This window comes from Myotis davidii, unplaced genomic scaffold (genome assembly GCF_000327345.1).
Source record: "Myotis davidii unplaced genomic scaffold, ASM32734v1 scaffold73, whole genome shotgun sequence".
NCBI classification, from domain to species: domain Eukaryota; kingdom Metazoa; phylum Chordata; class Mammalia; order Chiroptera; family Vespertilionidae; genus Myotis; species Myotis davidii.
The window spans coordinates 3,801,972-3,807,803 of record NW_006286675.1 but is presented as its reverse complement, the minus strand read 5'-3'; positions in this window follow the sequence as shown (position 1 = coordinate 3,807,803).

Sequence of the window (5,832 nt, the reverse complement as noted above, 5' to 3'; positions counted from 1 at the left end):
ACATGTTCCCTTCTCTTCCTCCCTGGACTTCCTGCCTCCCAAACTCTCACAAGCTTTGGAAAGTAGAACATTCCCAGACCAGCAACAGAAGACAGAGGGTGGCCTGTGCCTGGAGTTTGGGTCGTGAATGGGTCGCCCTTTGGTGGTGCAGAACCCAAAGAAGGTGGCTCTCAAGCACAACTGTCTCTAATGGGTTCCGGAAGCCTGAGGCATTTTCTACTCTTGCCCTGCTCTCCCCCAGCCACCCCATTGCTAGACGGAAGGGCTTCTGGCCAGGACCCAGGTTGGGGCTGGAGGGAAAATGCCTTCAGGGAGGTTGGCAGAGCTTGTCTTGGCCTCTCCCGACTGGCAGGGGCAGAGCAATGGCTTGGGTGTTAGGACACCTGGGACCAGGCTCTCTGACTCCTCGGGACATGATTGCGAAAAGACCTAAGGCAAACTGAAGCGTGCAATCGAGGTTCTTTTCAGTGAATGAAGGCAGTGGCCAACCATTAGGATCGAATGAGTATTTGCTGCTTCCCCACAGCCTTGCTACCAGGTTATAATGAAAGCAAGTTGTGGGCAGGGCTCTGCCCCCGCGATGCATTTATTAAGCAACTATTATAAGAAAGCAGCCCCCAAACAGTTCATGCAACATGTTATTAAATTCATTACATTCGAGGCGGACTTAAGAAAATCCCAGGGTCACATTCTGCACCCGTCAGAGTCCATGTCAGGCCACCAGAATCACCCACACAGATGCCGGGTGCAGATCCACAGGACCAGCCCGGAGGACTGTTGGGGCTCGCACTGGATTCTTTCATCTTGTTCACGCCAGGGGAGGAAGCGTCTCTAAAATGTCTTGGCCAAGCTGTATATTCGGAATCCCAGCAAGTGCCTGTCTCTAGCATCATTAAGCTGGCTAACAAGCCACTGATTCCACCTCTGAAAACCCACTTATTCTTAACAGTCATTATGCTAATCAGCAAAGCCTCTAGTGTTGATCCACACTAAGAATAAACGCAGCCCTTGTCCTAGCGGCTTTTGGAGCCAGGGAGCCTTCCTGGAGAGAGTGCCAGCTGGCCACTGCGGGACTGAATTCCAGATTATGCAACCGATGCCCCAGGCCCTTGACATGGGCTCCTGCTCTGGGGGCAGTGTCTTAGGCAAGGCTGTTTCAGGCTCCCTGTGGGCAAGGCTGATCATTTTCCAATGCCTTTCCCCCCTTCTTTTTCTTTTCTTTCTTTCTTTCTTTCTTTTTTTTTTTTTTTAGATATAATTGACATATAACATTATATTACTTTCAACAACATACTGATTCAATATTTCTATACATACTGTATTGTGAAATGATCACCGCCACAAGTCTAGCTAACAACTGTCACCATAAGAGTTGCAAATTATTTTTTTCTTGTGATAAGGACTTTTAAGATATACTTTCTTAGCAACTTTCAGATATGCAACACAGTATTATGAACTATGGTCATCATGCTGAATTTTATCCCCCAGGACTTATTTCTTTTATAACTGGAAGTTTATACCTTCTGACCCCTTCCCCCCATCTCCCCCCATTGTCCATCATTCAACCAGCAATCTGTTCTCTGTATCTATTGTTGTTTGTTTGTTTTTATGGTCCACATATAAGTGAGATCATATAGAATTTGTCTTTCTCTGTATGACTTATTTCACTTAGCATAATGCTCTCAAAGGCCCATCCGTATTGTTGCAAATTGGCAACATTTTCTTCCTTTTTACAGCTGGATAATATCCCATTAAATATATACAATCATATCTACATATATAACATATGCATGTGTGTATAAGTGTGTGTGTAAATCACCTTTTCTTGATCCATTAATCCATTGGTGGATACTTAAAGTTGCTTCCATATCTTGGCTATTGCAAACAATGCTGCTATGAACATGGGTGTGTAGATATCTTTTTTTTGAGTTAGTGTCTTCATTTCTTTAGGACAAATACCCAGAAATAAAATTGCTGAATTTAGTTCTATTCTTAATTTTTGAGGCACCTCCATGCTGTTTTTCCTAGTGGCTGCACCAATTTACATTCCCACCCACAGGGCACAAAGGTACCCTTTTCTCCACATCCTCCTCCCCAACACTTTTTATTTCTTATCTTTTTGACTTTCTAAGACGTGTGAGATGATATCTCATTATGGTTTTGATTTGCGTTTCCCTGGTGATTTTTGATGTTGAGCATCTTTTCATGTACCTGTTGGCCCTCTGTACGCCTTCTTTGGAGAAACTGTCTACTCAGATCCTCTGCTCTTTTTAAAAGTGAACCACTTGTTAATGCCTTTCATTTTGGCAAAAGCAGTCCTGCCTCCCAGTTGGACCTCCCTCTGTTGAGAGGCTGTCATTGCTCATCCGGAGGCCTCTATCCCCACATGCTCATCTTCAGGAAAATGTGTTTGTTTGTTGCTGCTGGAACCAAGCTTCATCTCCAAATACTCTATTGTTCAACTGATCATTTATTTGCTCGTTAACATTTTTTGGCTGTTTTCCATGTGTCAGTGACTGTGCTGGTGTTCATGCCGTCTCCCCTGCTAGAACATAAGCTGTACCCTCTTTGCCTAGTACATGTTGGCACTCAGGAAATACAGGGTGAGTGCATGAACGAAGGACAGGAACGGAGGAGGCATGGAGGCTGCCGAGGGGAGGGGCAGAGGAGTGCCTACCGGCTTCTGCTTCTGTCACCAAGATGCCAGCCCTGCCCTCGCTGAGTTTTCCTGGCCCCCTTCCATCTTAATGATCCTCCCAGCTTCATGTTAAGCCTCGAGAGAGAGGCTGGATCAAGTGTGAAGCCGCCTGTGTGCCTTGGTAGAGCTGTGCCAATTAGCTGATTGCCAGAGCAGGCAGAGCCACACTGTAAGCAGAGGCAACTGTGCTGTTTGTCAAAGATGAGCCCGTGCTGGCAAGTGTCTCTGAGCGGCCCTGGGGCTTCTGAAGGGTGGGGTCAGATTTGTGACTTAGGGGTCACTTGCTTCCCAAGGACAGACTGCGATCCCTGCTTCCCTGACCTGGGAGAGCACCTGCTCTGGGTATATGCAGGCGTGTGGATATGCAGACGTGCACACATATGCGCGCATACACAGGGTCCTGTGCACGGGTGTGTCTACCAGGGATGGATCATATTTTTTGAGGGGACCCTCTTTAGAACAAAAGTTTCAAAATGATCAATACAAATTTAGGCACACATGTGACTATGTATTTAGAATTTTAAAAGATCACAATGTTACAATTTAAAAAACAAACACCTGACAAATACTAGAAACATCACAAAAGCTAGAAAAAATCACATGTATATTTATTAACTCCATGATAGCATCTGAAATGCATTTCCTATTTTTTTATTTGGCTCTATATTCTTTGATATATGCCTGATTTATAATATTTTCTACAGAGATAAAAGAAAGCTAAGCCAGTCTTTTGTCTGGCATGGTTGATGGAAATTTGTTTTTATTAAGAGCTAGGCCCTGACTGGTTTGGCTCAGTGGATACAGCGTCCGCCTGCGGACTGAAGGGTCCTGGGTTCGATTCTGGTCAAGGGCATGTACCTTGGTTGCAGGCACATCCCTGGTGGGGAGTGTGCAGGAGGCAGCTGATCGATGTTTCTCTCTCATCGATGTTTCTGACTCTCTGTCCCTCTCCCTTCCTCTCTGTAAAAAATCAATAAAAAGAATATATTAAAACAAAAAGAGTTAGGATGCATAAAACACGTGGCTTCAAGCGCATATTTGCTGCTGAGCATGGCTTGGGGTTGGGCCCTACAGACACAGGAATGGCGATCAGCTCTATTTTGCATGTTTCCTATCACAAAAGAAGACAACTATATGCACTTGTTGTACTGAAATGGCATATTGCATTATTGAGCATACACCGCACTATCGAGCATGTGCCCAAGTGGGAAAAATACGTTTTGACTACGTGTCCGTGAGAACTGAATCCAATGAGTACTACATATCTGAGGACTAGAAGAATTTATCCAAAACTAATTTCTGGATCTGTACATTTCTAATCTTGTTTCTCTTCTATCACCTACATATTTCTAGCATACGAGGCACCAGAACTCACACTGAGATATTTCAGCACAGCCTCAGGCCTCACTTCTTCATGTAATAACGCGGGGAGAGTTGTTACCCAGCAGTGGCACTCTACCTGGGAGCCATTGCTATGACAACATAGCGAGTAATAAACTGTTGATGGAAGAGACAATGAACCACATGCATTTATCTCACTGATCCCAAATGAAATGTATCACAACTCAACTTCCCCCGGATGCTACCTGTCCCCAGGACGAGGGGAAGTCAGCTAGCAGTCTTAGCCGATTGTAGTTAGAATGTAATACTTGGCCCCAAATGTCCACCAGCTGATGAATAAAGAAAATGTGGCACATCCATACCGTGGGCTATTATTCAGTCACGAAAAGAATGAAGTACCAATCCATATTACAAGATGGATTAACCTTAAAAACATTATGCTGAGTGAAAGGAGCCAGACACACAGAAGGCAACATATAGTAGGATTCCATTTATATGAAATATCCAGACTAGGCAAATCCATAGAGAGAAACAAGTACATTCGTGGTGGCCAGAGGCTGGAGGGAGTGAAATGGGGAGTGACAGCTAGTGATTATGGGATTTTCTTTTTTTTTTGGGGGGGTGGTGTGTGATGAAAAAGCTCTGGGATAAGATCGTGGTGATGGGTATACAACTCTGTGACTATTCTAAAGAACACCGAATAGAACACCCTGAGTGAGTTTTATGGTAGGTGAATTATCTCTGTAAATGTTATGTAAAAAAGAATATTGTGCCGAACCGGTTTGGCTCAGTGGATAGAGCATCGGCCTGCAGACTCAGGGGTCCCAGGTTCCATTACGGTCAAGGGCAGGTACCTTGGTTGCGGGCACTTTCCCACTGGGGGGGCGTGCAGGAGGCAGCTGATCGATCTCTCTCATCAATATTTCTGGCTCCCTATCCCTCTCCCTTCTTCTCTGTAAAAATCAATAAAATATATATTTAAAAAAAAAGAATATTGTATTTGCAGATTTTTCAAAACTACATGATCAGGTGAACACATTGCCAGGATCTCCTCCCAGGGCCTTTAAAGGCCAATCAGTGCACATCACAATCCATTCCCCTTTGGTGTATAGGCATAGCAATTATCTATTGGTGCAGTAACACTGTATAACAGATAACCGCAAAACACGTAACCATAAACATTTATTTAGCTCATGAATGAAAACCGGCTTTAGCTAGTTCTGGTTTTAACTAGTCTCCCATTGTGATGGTTCACCATGGGTTATCTGATCTAGGATGGCTTCAGCTGGGACAAATGGGGTGACCTGGTTCTCCATCGCCTGTCTCATCCTCTAATATCATAGGCATGTTTTCACAGCAAAGTCAAGGATCGAGAGAGAGAAGCAGAACCACGCAAGTGCTTCTTCAAGGCTCTATCTGTGCTGTCTGCTAACATTGCATTGGCCAGAGTGAGTCCCACAGCCAAGCCCAGATTCAAAGGGTAGGAACATAGACCCCCCTCTTAGAGAGGAACTACGAAGTCCCATGTCAAAAAGTGGACACATGGAAATATGATGACTCAGGACCACTAAGGCAATCAATTCTATGTCTGTTTTTATGTATATACATGTGTACCTGCTTATGTGTCTGCTGGTGTCTGTGTATCTGTATGTAACGTACCAGTAAGTGTGTTCAGGCATCGGTGTGTGTGCATGGGAGGCTGCTGTGTGTAAACTTTCTTTGAGTGTGCATCCATGTGCGACATTTTTGCATGCAGGGAACATTCTGAAGGCTCCTCTGCTCGTGTGTGTGTG